Below are 16,597 nucleotides of genomic sequence, written 5' to 3'. Positions count from 1 at the left end.
GTCTGGGTGCTCGACGAAGAAAAACCCGGCCGTGTTAATTATTAATCGAACCGCGGCGGTGGTATTCGCGCCCAAGTTATTTGTCCGCCCTCCTTCTTCGCGAAACGCTGCATTTTAATTAACGCGCAGCCAGCCACTCGTTTTTTTCCCGGTAATTGCGGTTACCGATGCTTTGATCCGCGGGCCACCGAGTATCGTCTAGCAGGACGCGACAAAGGAGCTCGTGAAATTCAGCCAGAAACACGATTAAAACCCCGCCTTTACCTATACATTCGCGCTTCAATTGTAAACAGAATCTGTTTCTCCCGGGTTCTTAAATAAATATTGAGATTCAATATTGCTATTTCTTTGTTAGATTTAACTGCAGATTATTCACAAACTCTCAAGATCCCTCGATTGTCAATGGACGTGATTTATTCATCTAAAAACGGAAGCTGTGAATCCTTCTGAACGTGTAAAGTGTTTCCGTGACATTCTCTCTGAGCGGCAAAGTTAAATCATAGCGAATACCATTTCTATTTCGAAATTCGTGAAAGCCATACGTCCCAAAGGTCGACGCGGAGTCGCGATCAACTCCATTTTCCAACTCGTAGAGATACCAGATACGCGGGTGCGCTCGAACGATCGGCCGTCATATACGCCAGCTCGCGAATCGGTCGTTGAAACAAACGTGGGCGATCATTTAAAAACGGTTGGCATTGCCCATAAGTGTAATTGTTCGATCGCAGCCGCAGATAAAATAGTATTCGCAGCGAAAGTACGATCAAGCCCGCGTCGACGTTCCACTTCGCGGAGTTCTGTACATCGCGAATGGACATTGCCTGTTGGTTTCTTTTGCGGCGCACCTCGGTTAATTCTACGTTCGATCGAGTCAGAAACGTCACCAGCGTGCCGACCGAAATGGTATTGCGGTGAAATCATCGGTTCTACCAAAGCGCGCGACCGCGTGCCGATCCTCTACGGTCACTAGTTCGCGATCGTCGTCGCCGGATCTCCTCGACGTACCACGGATTATGCCCGTGCATGGTCGCCTCTAATTTACCCTCGCCCCGTCCTCATCCTAGACTCGAGTTACCATCGTGATCCGAACTCTTCTCGGAACCGAGACAAAGCGTTCGTGGCGCGAGATTCGATCTGAAATCGTTCGCCGATCGTTCGTCCGTGGGTACCTACTAATTGCTCGAAGCCGATTCGAATCGTTGCTCGGGATGGTTACCGATCGCCGACGCTGTTTATACCGTGAGACAACGGCGCGTAGTTAGTCACGAATGATTATGGGGTTTTTCAGTTGCGAAACGAGCCACGCGATCGATTGAATCTTTCAAACACTAGCCTCGAAGCCGTGGAATTCGCGTTCAATGACGGTTGCATAGGTGCATAATTAGTTTGGCTGTTATATTAGGTACTTTTTTCCGCTTGGCGTCCTCGAGGAGAACAGTAATGGCAGCTCTTGTGTTAACGCGTGGAATATCGTCCACTTAATCTTTGCAACGTCGTTTATTTCAAACTCATCGTCAACAGATGTTGAATCTACCAACGCGCAAACTTCCATCTTGTTTCTCTGATCGATCGAGTCGAGATGAACGTGGGCGGATGAAGGGAACGAAGAAAAATCTGGCGAACCAAGATGGCCCCCGAATCCTCGGTTCCCGTTCGAGCGCGGAGACGCAGACGTTGAAAAAGGAATCGTTCGGATTCCCGGGTTCCTCGTCGCGGGGAACGCGCGTCGTTCCTCGGCCGTTCCGTCGCCGCGCGGGCAAATAAAAGATGGTCGCGGCGACGCTTCGAGCGGTGGCTGGGATTTTTTTCATTTCACCTCGGCGTTGACAGCGTCGGGCGATTTTGGCGCGCAAACGAATGTCTTTTGGAACGTCTCCAGGTGCGGCGGCCCGCGAGTCGGGCCGAGGCGGATAAAAAAACCGACTCTAATTCGGGAACGCCGCGTTCCGCGCGCCGCCTCCGAGAATAATAAAGTATTCTCGTACGAGAGCGTAATGTTGATCGCGCGTTTTACCCTCGAACGGTCGATGCGAGCCGATCCGATCGCGGCGGTTCTCGCGAGATCGCGGACGAGCCTCGATTTTCGCGATCCCTAATTGCTCTCGCGAGCCCCCTTCGAACGATCACCTGGAATTTCTTTAATCTTGAACAGAGCTGTAGGATCGGTTAAATTAGTAGAATTCTCGTCTGGAGTCTTGGAATTCGTATTTAATGGCAGTTAGATAGTTCTGGTGAGCGCGCTTGAAGGAAATCGTAATGGCGCCAGGATGGTAATTTTACTCATGAAAGCCGCTGAGTAGAAGTTCCTCGATAAACTGTGATAACAGACCTGTTTATAGAAACTCCCGATCGCAAATCGAACGCTAATCGATAGATCCCTGATAGTTTCGAGTGATTCAACATCATTGGACGGTAATGTATTCTATTGTACACATTGACCAGTGCTATGCGGATATTACTTCCTCCTCGACGTGTAGTTTGTAGAATTTTGTCTCGTTATCTCGCTGGAAACAGGTGTCACTGGTTCGTTCAGGGTTTAATGACGTGGCCACGCGGAAAAAGTGGCTAATTATATTCATATCCGTATACGTGTCGCTAATTAAACCAATAAAACAAACTTGCACCGTCCTCGTTGACTAATTAATATTCAAATTAAGTGTAATCGAAACATCAGGCTTCAAATCTCGATCTAACAACCGGATAGACCGCTTGCGACGATTGTCGCTTTCTCGCCGCTTTTTAATCCCGCGTTAAGAGTTACCAGATCCCGTTTTCAGTCATCTTTTTCCGCGATTTCGTTCGATAATTGTGACACGTATCGCGCTACGAGAACCATCGACCCACGGTTCAGAAATTAATGGGATCGCTGGTAGAAGCGAAACACGGAGTTTTAAACTTCCATTAAGCCGGTCTACGCGTTCGACGTTAGCCGTTCCTAGAATAACGCTGTCTTTTGTGGTAGAACCAAATTATCCTCGTTCGTTAAATAAACTCGCTGCGAGTAGGTAGACGCGAACACTTTGCCCGATATTTGGATAACTTTGAAACGTTCGACATTCGCTAGAAATCACAATATTCAAATGTAACTTTCGTTACGTGGATCTAAACATCCGGTAAAGCCTTCTACCTGCGATTCGAACGTATCTCGCGATCAGCCAAGGCGGAAAACACCATTCAAGATCGTTCTTTCGTAAAATACCTGCAAATTCTTCTTACGAAACACATAAATCTGTAGTGTACGATTGACGAATCGTTTCGATTCTCTCGAACTTTCCTCCAAACATTCATTGCTTCCTTGTCCATCGCGCGATAGCTCTCCTGGCAGATCAGAGACGCTTCGTAAACCACCATTCGAGATGATCCTTTCGCGAAATACCATCGAATTCCTCGGTGAAACCCCCCGAAAGCTTATCAGCCGGGGCCCGTGAAACCTTTCCACGGACTCTAATCATCGAGCATAGACGAGGTGTTGTCGATGATAGTGCATTATCGCGGGTTTCCCGCTATCGACCACGATCTCGCCGGCTGGCGCCGTAAAGATGGCGATGTCGGCGCTCGAGATTAACAAGGTAGCCCTGGGTGAAATTCCTGAATAGGGAGCGAGAGAGAAAGGGCGAGAGGATAAGAGAGAGAGAGAGAGAGAGAGAGAGAGAGAGAGAGAGAGAGAGAGAGAGAGAGTGAGAAAGGGAGGAGTGATGAGAGACGCGCGGGAACAGATGGACAGAGAAGCAAGGAACGTGACGAGTGCGAGAGGGATGAACATAGGGAGGGATGAAGAGGGGAATTTGAACGAGCCAGAGGGAGAGAGAGATAGAGAACGAGAAAGACACGCGAGCACAGACGGACAGAGAGCCCAGCAAGCTGACAGGAGCGAGAGGGATGAACAAAGGGAGGGATGAAGAGGAGAATCGTCAGAGTACCCAAGAGGGAGCGAGAAAGAGAGAGGAGGCAACGACGAGGCGCAGGGAAAGCCTTGCACACGAGCAGGTGTATCTGCTGGTAACCGATCGATACTCCGCTCCGATTATAGAGGAGCGGCCGACACTGAATTCTGCATGAAGCTTTTGTTCCGCTCTCTTTCGCACCGGCCAATCGGATTTTCTATTTTCGCACCCTGCCAACGGAGAGACGATCGTTTACCCGGCGGTCCCGCGATTTTCGACGACCACGCGTCTCTGCCACGGCGGGAGCCACTTTCACGCCCAGATCGATCGAATTCGTCTGATTTTTTCGCTTCAGACTTGTTCTACTCGGTTCCGCGTATTTAGCGAGACGCGGGGAAAGCGGATCAGGGAATTTTTAAGAATCTTTCGGAAGGACATCGAGTCAGCGAGGGCTTGTTAGGGGGTTCTTTGATGTTGCTCGTTTCTATGATTTTTTGGTTTCCTTTATTAATTTCTCCAAGTCGAGTTCATCGTTTCAAGCTCTTCGTATACGAGTTTCTATAACTGACTAGCATCCTGCGATTTCTTGCGTGACTATCGAGTACCGTTATAGTACAACTCTTCACTCAAACGTGCGCGGACGCTCCTAAAAATGAATCCTCCACCTAGACTCGCCGAAAAGATATAATCAACAACGGAACATGGTTGGTGCGATATAAAAGTCGAAAGTTTGGGCGAAGGTTCTTCCTAAACGTCTATAATTGCCGTAATTAAACGGTCTTCGTGTATTATCCTTCATCATAAGCGAACTCCAAATATTGGGCCTTCAATTTAGACCATTACCACGACGAAACAACTTTCTAAAGTTCCCAATTACGAGGAGTGTCCAAACATCAATTTTTAACTACTTCGACCGTCTGAAAAAAAGTGGATCATTGTTATTACGAGCTAACGAAACTGTTGGAACAACAGTTTAGATATATTAGTTAACATTTTTCGCACGAACGGCGAGTCTTCGCCGCGATGTTTCGCATGGCAACTCGAGCGACATGCGACAGTGTTTCTGTTTATGCTGAATTTCGTTATCACCAGTTCATAGAAGCGAAGCATCGGTTCGAGGGTAAGGTCCTGCAGGCTGTTTCTGTTTTCGGTTCGAAAGTGACATTGCGACGTAGAATGAGGATTAAGATAAAAGTCCTCTATGACTGTAGTTCTCGAGTCGAATACATATTCAGCGTTAGTACAGCTTCGACGATCGTAGCAAGCACACGTATCGCGAACTTTTGCGCTACTCGTTTCCAAGTTTTAAAGCGAATTTCATTTCGAATCGATCAGAAACGTATCTGTCCGTGATAGTGATGTAGTATCGAGTGTGAGGAATAGAAAAATTCGAGTAATAGACAGTGAATCCGGAAGTAGCAGCGATGGACCCGCAAGATCCCGGCAATTCAGAGTGTCTTGGTAAGTGTTTATGTAAAACAACACATCGTACATAACTACAGAACTGGAACTCCAATAATTATGTTTTTCAAAATGTGAACACAGATAATATATTAAAATATAACATGTTCGAGTGTTAATTTTTATACAAATTCATGTACGCGCGAAATCGTCGCGAGTTGCGGCGCGACCCAACCGAAAAAGTCATCGAGCGCAAAGGGTTAATTTCGAAGCAAGTTGCAGGATCTCTTCGATCGACTGAACTTTCCTTGGAAAGCTCCAAATACATAGCGCGACAAATCGACGAACATCAGTGTCAGAAGTTTCCGTCGGTTTTCCCAGGTCGAATCGGCTCGAGAAGTTTCCACGGTCTCGCCGTGGACAAAGGAGGATCGGCCGCGGATGATCGGTCGTCACGATACCGCTGGTACTGGACTTTGGCGAGCAAACACTTTCGAATACCGGCAATCAGTGACGTAATCAGATAGCGCGATGAATATTCATGAGCGGAGCGCATGCGTTCTGGCGAACCTTTGCACGCTTATTAGCATAACTCGTCTGCTTTATCCATTAGCCATTGGGCCAGGCAACGCGAGGCGAGCGAGTGCCACTACTCGCTTGGTTAAACGCGCTGTCCAATTAATATTAACCGCGGGGACGTTAAGGGGGAGAAGAAAAAAAGAAGGTCGCCGGGTTTAATCGTATCGGGTACCCGCGCTCGTGGACAACGCCGTTCGTATGAGGACCCAGCCACCGGGCAATATCATTGCCGGGATAAAACGCGAATTAATCGGGTGCCGCTACTGGCTTTTTCGATCCTCGACGATCGAGGGGTGGAACGAGCTGAAACGAGCCGAAGATCGCGTTCTCGCGACCCACCGTGCGCAATTGAATCGCGAGCCGGGCCCGCGACACGTTTCGATGGGACATTTCTATTGGTCGTTACGAATTTTTTAAGGGGTAGTTTAGGGAACGTTTCGAGACGACCGGAGCCCATCGACGCGCGTCGAATTACCTTTCTCAGCTTCCTTTTTACCATTCCGAATGACGATAATGACGACGATTCGCAGTGCCCGATTCAATGGCGGATCGAAGATCGAAGAATTGTCGAATGGTCACGCAATTTTTATCACCTGACGATTATAAAATTGAGTTCTGATTTCTCAAGTTAAAGATAACTAATTGAATATGTCTTTATGTTTGTACAAGTTATTGTCAAGTGGTATATTGTATGGCTCGCTGTTTCGAAATATCGGCCGCCATTTTGAGCTCCAAGCGTCTGATTTCGATCCTGTTTAGTCTCTCGAATAATTAGTACCAAAACCTAATACAAAAAATGTATAATTGACGGATCGTATCTATTGTCAGTAGTGTCTGCAGGTCCACGGAAAGCTTATGCTGAACTTAATATCGCTGGAACGGTTAAGTAATGTGAAAAGATAACTAAACGGCAGTAAAATAATCGGAAGCAAGAAATTCGAGGGCCACTCGACACGCAAACAATCAACCGATAAAAAGCGCACTTGGTACCGGTACTTGGTTGTCCTTCCACAAATTTAAAGAAGTGATTCTCACCCGTGCGACCTAACCAGTCTGGCCAAAGTATTTCTGGCGATGAGCCAGCCGCGCGATTGCCGGGAAAAACTACGGGGGCATCTTTTTATCTGTGCCCAACAAAGAGTCGCTGATACGTCGCGCGGCGAAGCTAATAATCTCCGCTCTCGCAGAGGAGTCCCTCCCCTTCCTCCACCTCGTCTCTCTTCCCTCCATTTCCCCCTTTTTTTTTACATCTCATTTTTTGCGCACTCGGACGAGCCAAAGATGTTGAATATCGAGGAGAATAACGAGGAGGCAGAACGTGTTTCGCAGCCGTGGCATTATCTCGCATCGCGGCGCGTAATTACGTAATTACAATCGTTAGGGTCCGCGGACGGGGGCTTTGATTAATAAGAAAACGAAACCGCGTTTAGCGGCCGCGGTCTCGCCCCGTCCTTTCCACCGTTTCGCCCCTTTTCTTCCCTTTGCCATTTCCATCGCGGTCTAATGAAGGGCCCCCGAGTGGACGCACGCGGTTGTATCTCAATCATCTTAATGACGCGGCTCCGTGGTGTTTAATCGGCCGGCCTCTTCGCGGCTATCGATTATATCGCGCGGGTACGAGCGTGCCCCCCCCCCCCTGCCTTGTTCGTTCGAAAAAGGAACGGACGTGTAAATTGCCGACCGGCTCGGCGGTTTCGGCTTTCTCCGTTTGCTCTTGCTACCCGTCTAATTGATTTTTTCTTTCTCCCCCCCGCGAATCGATCGAGTACCGTTCACTTCTGATCGCGAAGACGTCGATCGATAAATCGAGCAGATAGGTTTCAGAACGAACGGAGAAAATGTGTAATTATTGGTTGTAGAGGTGTTGGAGCGTGCTGCTTACTTGGCGACAAAATGAAACTTACTGTAGAAGAATGCTGGACCATAGTTATCGTCCACGTTGTTTGCGTGTGCTTCCATGTTTCTCCGCCACTTTTTCTTTTATAGTTACACGGCGTATTGTGACGTTCGAATGAAAATTAAATACTGAGTTGTGCATCGTTGTTCGAGCTGCACAGAAGATGTGTACGAATTCACCTAAAATCGTACTTGTAAACCTTCCTTTCAGTTAGTTGCCTTGGCTCCAAAATGGCGAATTTGATATGTTGTACCTAGAAACCACTGTTTCCCAAGAATCTGTAATTATGTAACGAAGAACCATTCCCTGGAATTACTTCATAGCAAATTATTAAAGCGTAAAGTTGCAAGTCGATGCAACAATTCGTAATTGCATAGTCCAGAGACTGTTGTAATACACCTGAAGACAGTGAATATGAAGAAGGGTTTAATTTGAAACCGCAGCCAGGCACAGCTGCTAAAATTGATAATGAAACGGGCGAAAGTATGAGCGTAGGTAATCCTTTGATCCCGCATAACAAATTAACTCGTTTCTCGTGACAAAGGTTGGGTATTTCGCAGAACTCGTACGATTATCGGATCATACCGCGCAGGCATTATTACCAAACTCGTTTTACACGTTTCTCATCGCTGATTCGTTTAAACATTCGCGTTACTTTTAATCCTCGAAATCGATCGCGCACGTTTTTATTTTAAGCAATGACGTGTGGCTACTTCTACGATCATCGTTGCGTGTGTCATCCAGATTATCTCATTCTGGACGTTTTCAAGTTCGCATCCCTCCACTATTTATAAGTATGACTCTTCGCAATTAGTCAATTTTTAACTCTGCTTCGTTTTTTACCTGACGTCTCTCGGTTTCGTTACGTGAAATTATTTTTAAAATGGAGCTACGTATTTCAAGTAATCGTTGCGCAAATGTAACAAAGCTACAATGATAATAATTCTTAATATACGCTGCGTGTAAGCTTTCATTAATCGAAGACACGTGTGTCTCATCCTTGAGATAATACGTAACACGAGCATTGGATAACTTTGGTGTACCACCTCGCAATTGGTCAATTTCAACAAATTTAGAGGCATGATAATACAAGATAAATGAATATTTTTTTATGTTTATTCTCGTTAGCAGAACTCTTCGCTATTTAATTAAAAACATTCGAAAATGATCAACGACGTCTAATTAAGAGCCTTGCGTCGCAATCACCGGCTGTGAATGCATTAATGGCATATAAAATAGCATTCACAAGCAAATTAATTATAATTTTCCTCGTGCCTTAATCAACTATACTTAAATTCATTACGTGCTACATTTTATAGCTCTCAGTTTGTTCGTAACTCACGCAAGATGGACACTACACCGTTACCGGTGTGTTGTGGAAGTTTCGAAGAGTCACGGCGCCGAAAACAAATGGTTTCGAGTTCCGTGTGCGCGCGTGTATTTTTGTTTTTTGTTCTCGTTTGGGTCAGAAGAGACACAGAGAGGGAAAGAGCCAGCAGAGAACGAGGCGTGGCTTCGACCGCGACCCCATGGTATTTTACCATACCCCTTTAATTCGGCGTATAACGCGGCTCGATAACGACTGCCGCTGCTCCCCCATGGGACTTGTTTTCACGGTTCCGCGTTTTCTTCGACGAGCAACCGGTTGGAACGCTGCCCGCCAGAATCCCTTCCGCTATCGGTCCTTCATCTTTTGCGACAGATTTCGTGCTTTTCATTCTTCGAATCGCGCGATAGAAGGATATTAAATTAGAGAATTGCGATAATTATTATTATTGCTTTTCAAAATCTTAGTCTGGAGTGGCTACTTCTATTAAATGTAAGATCTTGGTATAAAACGAAAGAAGAAGAGACGTTTGCGTTTGGAATCTTTGCGACTTCCTTCTGTTTCGACGTCTGTCGCAGTTTTTTTTTTAGCAGAGATCGAAATGGATTTCTATTGTGGGAAACTGTAAATGTTAATGACGTTTGAAGTCGCTGAGACACATATTATTAGTTGTTTAGTAGATACAATCTCTGGACTGTTTCGTATATTACAGATTCCTCTGATCTTCTGTTTCAGAATTGAAATTACTCCGTCTCGTCGGTTATACCTGTAACGAGGACACCAGACGCATAAACATGAGGTAAGTTCTACTGCTGGAAAAGCTCCTAGTATTCTTCGTCGTTATTGTATCTTAAAATAATTCATTCGCACGAGCAACTATCTGCAAATTTCTCACAACGAACGAAAATCTCTGCAACATATACAGCGGTGAACTGAATTTTCCATCAGCCTGCTACGATTCCCCTTATCTCGATTGTCTCATTAAATATCGACGAGTGTCGAAGGGCGAATACTGGCGTTGGTTGCCGTTACGACCCCTCGTTCGTTTCGACACTGATTTCCGTAGAATTTGATCTTCTCTCATCGCTCCAGAACCTGGTTACCACAAAAATAAATCGAGCGCTCGACGATCGTAATGACTCAATTTTTGGAAAGTATCAGTGCTCGAAAAATTCGAACTATTCCGAGCGTCGTTTCATTTCTACGAAGACCTGGAAACACGGATATTTCTCTGCTGTCTAACTTTAGTTTCTTCTCATATCGACATTCGCGAAGAGTAACGTTTTATTCGAGCGTGTCTGCCAAACTTTGTCAATTCTGACAGCTTAAGTAACTGAACGACAAACGTTAAAAGGTATTTTCATCCAAAGAAGCTTCATGTCGAAGAGGTACACGGTACACGAGAAACGGAAGCTCTCGACAAAAAAAGATATTCTTTACCATAGAATCCAAATACGATCGATCTTAAAAAATGATCCTTTTGGTAGCAAAAGTCGGATGAGAACAGAAAAAGCGACACGGGTGGATGACTTTCAGTTACGGAAAGTCGCAGGATGTCGCATGACCACGGAGTTAGGCTCAGTTTGGCCGCGTCCCGAGGACCAACTGACTTTAACGACGCCCGAGGAACGAGACAGGACGAAGCCTCGAATTCGAAGGTGAGCCTCGCGTGGCACGTGCTTCCCACATGCCACGCCGACGCGTCCACTACCTACTTGCCCGTTTTCCCGTCCTCGTCCGTTCGCCTCGATTAGGCGGCCGTTTCCCTGAAATAGAACCATTTATTAAACGCGCAGAAGGCGAGCACCGGGCCTCGTCGACGACGAACAGGAATTCGATAATGGGGATCGCGCGTACGCCGCGTCCCTTATCGCCGGCTGGGAACGCGATAACGTGGAAAGTTGTTCGGCAATTTCCTACGGGCACGGAGGCTCCACTAATTTTCGCCTCGGTTCAGTCAGAACCAACTGACTGATCGGAGGTCCTTCGCGTCTCGAACTCGACGCAACTCGACGATGAGCCGCGCGAGAAGTTCCTTTATATCCGCCAAGGAAGTTTAAAGGAGACCTTCGACTTGATTTTTTAGTCTCTCGTAGCTTCGCTATTCTCACAGATTGAATTTTAAAAGTCTTCTAATATCACGCCTCTTCGATTCTTCCGTGTACACGTTCTACAGCTTTGCAAGTAACTTAGAGGGTGCAGTGGGAACAGGTTAACCAGTCAATACAAATTTCGAATCTTCCCTCAACTACTCTTCGTACTCTATTATTTTCGAAATAACCACAGCGATACATATCCTTCTCTCCATACAAGAAGACATTTACCAGAGAAATAAATTTATCCAAATAGATCGTCGATCGGTCACAGTATCGGACAAGGGGTAGTTCTTTCGAGTAATCAACATAAAACTCCAATTCAACCGATAACTAACGATCTCCAGAGAAATGTACGTTCCATTGTAACTTCTTAGAAAATATTCGAGTGTCTGAGAACGTAGCACGCGCGTTACCAATGGACACGAGCCGAACCGTTGATCGTAGGAGCGTCGCGGCGCGGTTAGGCACCGCGCAACGGCCGATCGCAGAGAGGCTAGGCCGTGCTCCCGTGGCCCGTGACAGTTACTTAACTCCGTGCACCATCTGTACCGGAGTCGTGCCATTACCGTAATTAGGGTGTAATTGGGCATAAATTGTCCGCTGGCTTCGGGAGCCGTCGAGCCAGACGAGAGAGCTGAGGAGGCGGAGACAAGAGGGGGGCGATCGTCGGCGGTCGTGGGGGAGGCGGCGGCGGTGGCGGCGGCGGCGACGGCGGCGGCGGCGTCGCGCGCGCGGAGGGGGGAAGTTGCCGGTGAACGCGGCTGCTGTGGGTGGGGGAGGGCTGGGTAGCGCTGACGGCGCACCGGAGGGGAGGAAGCGTAGCGTTTGAACGCGTAGCCGAGGATCGTGCGTGCCTGAGTCGTGCGTATACATGTCGGGGCACACGCGTGCACGCGTAAATACTCTCTCGCGTGGTTCTTTCCTTTCACGTTGCTCTCTTCCTCTCTCCCGCCGAGTTTCGCTAGTCCTGTTTCGAGGGCGAGGTGCACTCGAGGTGCTCCCGTAACGCGGTACTCTTATAACGCGGTGCGAAAATCGCGACAGCTCCTCTAGTTTTGTATACTCGCTGAACTGTATCCTGGTTTTCGTATTTGTACGATTTTAGTTTGCGCACGTGCGCGTTTGTACCTTGTTGCTCCGAGAATGCGATTTTTCGTATCGCGTGGAACGAATGAAAGTTGATCTGTATGTTATTTCTGTTGTTCGGGTATGTCTTCGGATTTCTCGTTGATGGGCACGTTTCACGAAGTTAGATATTAGGGAGCAAATGATGTCGAACGAATATACCGAACGTCCACTTTCATTCGGCGATTCGAGTTTAAATCCATCGAAGCGAAGCCACATGCTCCATTAGAGCAACGCACGCGATAAACCCATTCCCTGAATATTTACAGTTCCGATACGCTCTTAATTTAACCAAAGAAAGCGAACGGTTCCATACGCGCTGAACTGGCGGCGGTATCGGCAAATTGGAGCGCAGCTCGTTAAACGAACGTTCCCCTCCCGGGCCAAGTTTCGTTGCATTTAATCAAATTTTCCCCGCCCGTCCCCGCGAACAACCTGCTAATAATCCATTACCTGGTAATTTCAATTAACAACCGATACGAATTATTAACCGTACAGTTCACCGCACCCCGTGTCGCTCGCGTTATTCTCGTTCACCGATCGATCTCTACTTGTTGCTAGCCGTCGATCCGTACTTCATTCGCGTTCACGTATCCCTCTCGATCCGAATAGAAACTCCAATCGACGAGCGAGTCTCTCAGTCAACGTGAACGAAAATCGTGGTTTCCACTGTCTTTAATTAACCGTTCCTTTCTACTTGACGTCATCTTTTAGGCGATACTTTTCGCATCTTCCTCTGTTGACTTCCCTTTCGAACAGTTTATAGAAAAGATCTAATCTCTTTCATCGAACAGTAGTGGAGTTATTTAATTCCTTCGTAGGATTCCAACTTCGTTCGCATTTAAAAATTACTATCGTCATTCTTCCTGGAAGATATGCAAATTTCTGTACGTATAAGAAAACGATTACATTACAAATTATCTCGTAATACAATTGTTGCTTTGCGAGTTGTTTTATAATGGATACGATTACCGTTAAGAGGCGAGTAGACGTTTACGTCTGTTACGTAGAAGCTGACGATGATTGCTGTCGGGCTATCGATTTCCCTCTCGATTTTACCCGCTCTTTCCATCGTGGCAACATGCAATTTCCAGGGAAACACGCGGAGCGGATTCAACAGGTGACACCTCGTCGGGACGCCGACGTCCGCCCAGACGCCGCGATATTTCTACCGTTCCTCGTGAAACCGATCGATAGGCCCCGAACGGAACTGGCCGTGGAATTTTTACACTCGACTGTTCCTTTTTCTTCCACTGAAATATTCATTTCAACTAATCGCGATCGTTTCGCGTGACTAAAGGGAATTTTGGTATCTGTCGGCTCGAAGTGATTCGAGTTGCTCTTAAATTATTATCGTTCCAATTAAGCAGAGATTTAAGGGTACGCGTCGATGATTAGACACGCGTAAAGATCTCTTAATTTAAGGAATGCAAGCGCACTCGATAGTGTGCCGATTTAACTGTAATTAGATAGAGTAATGCAAGATCGTGCTACGAGTCCGCTTCGAACTGTGTCGAGGGGAATTGATAATTTATTCCGAAATCATAAGACATCGTATAATACATATTATGCGTTGCCATTGTTTTGCGTAAAGGAAATGATTTCTAGCGAAACAGGGACTTTTAATTGGAAATACCTGGATTGCGCAACACGTGGAGCAGTAATGTGCAAATAGTATCTGTCATAAATCAATTGGAACGGTAAATTTCACGGTGTAGCATTGTTCGCAGCTGAGCAAACACGCGGTTGATTCGATGCAGCACCGGAGCAAATAATAGAGTCGCAGGAATAAAGATCTTAATCAGCGTTGAAGGAGCGTACGATTGAGATCCGCCTAGCTGTATCGCTAATGAACTCGGGCTGAATGTCATAAATAAAGTACCTCTGGTTCCGAACGAGAACACCATTGAACGTAATTTATGATTCGAGTTAGACAACCGATCGCGAAACCTGCCGTGCAATTGGAAACGAGAATATCATTCTCGGCCATTTTCATGGATTTATCAGCCTGATAAATATATCTACCGTGCGCGAACGTTTTCGTTTTTTATAAACAGAGATATCTGCTCGCACGTAAGCGCACTAGTAAAAACGGTAAAAGTAAAAAACGAAACGAAGCATGCGGCAGCGATGATTGGAAAAACGGTGGTCACCCTCTCGCATCGTAGGAATTTAAAGCTCTCCTTCACGACACAACCCTTCGCCTGGCAACCACGCGGAACGCCTGATTAAATTAAAGATACTCGCGATAATATTCAATTTACAAAGATTAATATCAAACGAAATCAATCGAGAAAGGCAAAGGGGCAAGGAATCACGGAGACCCTCGAAGTTTGCTCGCGGATCAACGAGAGTTCCGGCGTTCGCGGCGAGTTTTCCCGTCCCGTTTCGACGGGCAGCGGGGGGGAATTTAAACGAGGGAAATAAATCTCGCGGCCCCTCTCGCGGCGCGGGCATTTACGAGCCCGTGTACGCTCGTTGTTGCTATGATAATGAGCGCTATCAATTTGCATCTGGGTTATTAGCGCTTCGCCTCGCTCGCCCCGCGGCCCGCCGACTCCCCCTTCAACCCCCGTTTCGACGTCGGCGACGATTCTCCCGTAATTTAAGCCGCCTTATTGATTGCTTCCGTTCCGGCCAGTGGCACAGGTAGCCGCTACCGTTCAATTTACGTCCCGCTCGAATCATCTTTTCTCCCAGCGGCAACGACGGCGGCGGTGTTTCGCCCTTTTCCTCCCAGGCTTACGAACTCACCGCATGCTCGTCCCTGGATTACAGCTCGCTCGCGTGTAAAGCCTAATCACCTCGCGGAGTACGGGGCCGGGTTCGTGCTACGCATTGGGTAGACGCGATCGTAGGCGATACGCGCGACCACGGTGGAAAATGCTGATTACGAGGCAACGCCTGGTTCGAACGATACCATTAATGCCATTATTTCAGTTTCGTTGCGGGATTATCGCGGACGGAAGTTTGTTATGGTTCATTTTAGCGGGAAGAAGTTTCTCGACTATTTTTCAGCTTCGTCGAGGCTGACGATTCGGTTGATCGAAGTTGAAAGAAAATAAGTGGAACTGCATCTGTCGTGGTTAATAGAATACGTGTAGGTATATATTTTTATGGTACGTACACTGATTAAGAGGTATCGAAGTTGAATGTAATATGGTATTCACGTATTAATGTAACTGTGGTACGTGAGGGAGTGCCTTTATGCGCTGAAAAATATTGAGAGAGTCTCCATTTTTTCTTTTTTTTTGTGCAAATATAAATGATCGAACGTTCTAGAAGTATCGCGTGTCAAATTTGAAAATGATTAATAGCATGCAGGTTTGTTTATTTAATACGAATAATTGCCGGAAGTAAAGATAGAAGCTTGTCAATGTTGGTTCTAGAAACGACACGATCGCGTTTGGTTTCAATGTCTCGAATGATTTTATTGCTGTTGGGTCGCCGGTAGTCAGCTCGTTCTTTTGGACCCTTTAAGAACTCGGCCCATTAATTGCGTCGGACAGCGCGTTTATCGATTTACGACTGGAAGAAGCCGATCTTCTTCAGTCAATGATTTCACCGCAGTTCTGCTGTGAAGACGTAAATTACTTTATTGCATTGTACTTGGTACCTTGGCAGAGGAGGACCCTTCTCGGAGAACATAAATCTTCGAGCGTTTACTGTCATTGTTCAAAGCTAAAAAAAGTCGACATCTCTACAACGTCTATCGAAAATATTTGAAAGCGAACTTTTTAACTTCCATAGAACAGTCCTCCGTATATATTTACGTAACGCTGTTACTCGTCAAATAAGTTCATCCCCCAATAAACGAGAGGTAAGAATTTATGCTGGACTCCTTCCAGTGACGTTCACCGCGATACTCGTAATTTCGTGTTTCGCTGGTTGCGAGCGTGCACACATGCCAGCTCCCTCGGGAGCCATTGCCACCGAGGTAGGATTCACCTATATTCCCTCACGTGTTACAACTACCATGCACGATGACAGTGGTAGTGTTAACGATCGTGACGACGAGCAACCAAATATGCGGGGTATTTTTAAACCTCTGATGGACAGCAACCCTATCAACTTGTAATTTCCTCTAATGGCGACGATTTTTTACCAGTTGCTTCGATGAACCCTTAGAATCGTGCCCGGAAACGCAGTGCTTTTTTTTTTAATTGTTACTGCAATGGGGAATTGAAAGTCAGTTATATGTTTGACAGTGGAAATTATAAGAAGAGCCGTTGTTTGATTATTAAAGTGAACTCGTACACTTACGTATAATAATGTTTCATTTTTTCTT

At 46.5% G+C, this 16,597-nt stretch overlaps 1 long non-coding RNA gene across 1 annotated transcript in view; it reads left to right on the top strand.

Annotated features, from left to right (window-relative positions):
* LOC143426188 (uncharacterized) overlaps positions 1–16,597 on the top strand; it is an 89,265-nt gene that overhangs the window by 23,727 nt on the left and 48,941 nt on the right. The window contains exon 3 of the long non-coding RNA XR_013102125.1: positions 9,824–9,887. This is a non-coding gene — a long non-coding RNA (uncharacterized LOC143426188). The remainder of the gene's footprint in view (positions 1–9,823; positions 9,888–16,597) is intronic.

Source organism: Xylocopa sonorina, chromosome 8 (assembly GCF_050948175.1).
Source record: "Xylocopa sonorina isolate GNS202 chromosome 8, iyXylSono1_principal, whole genome shotgun sequence".
NCBI classification, from domain to species: domain Eukaryota; kingdom Metazoa; phylum Arthropoda; class Insecta; order Hymenoptera; family Apidae; genus Xylocopa; species Xylocopa sonorina.
This window is presented reverse-complemented; position numbering and strand designations above follow the sequence as displayed.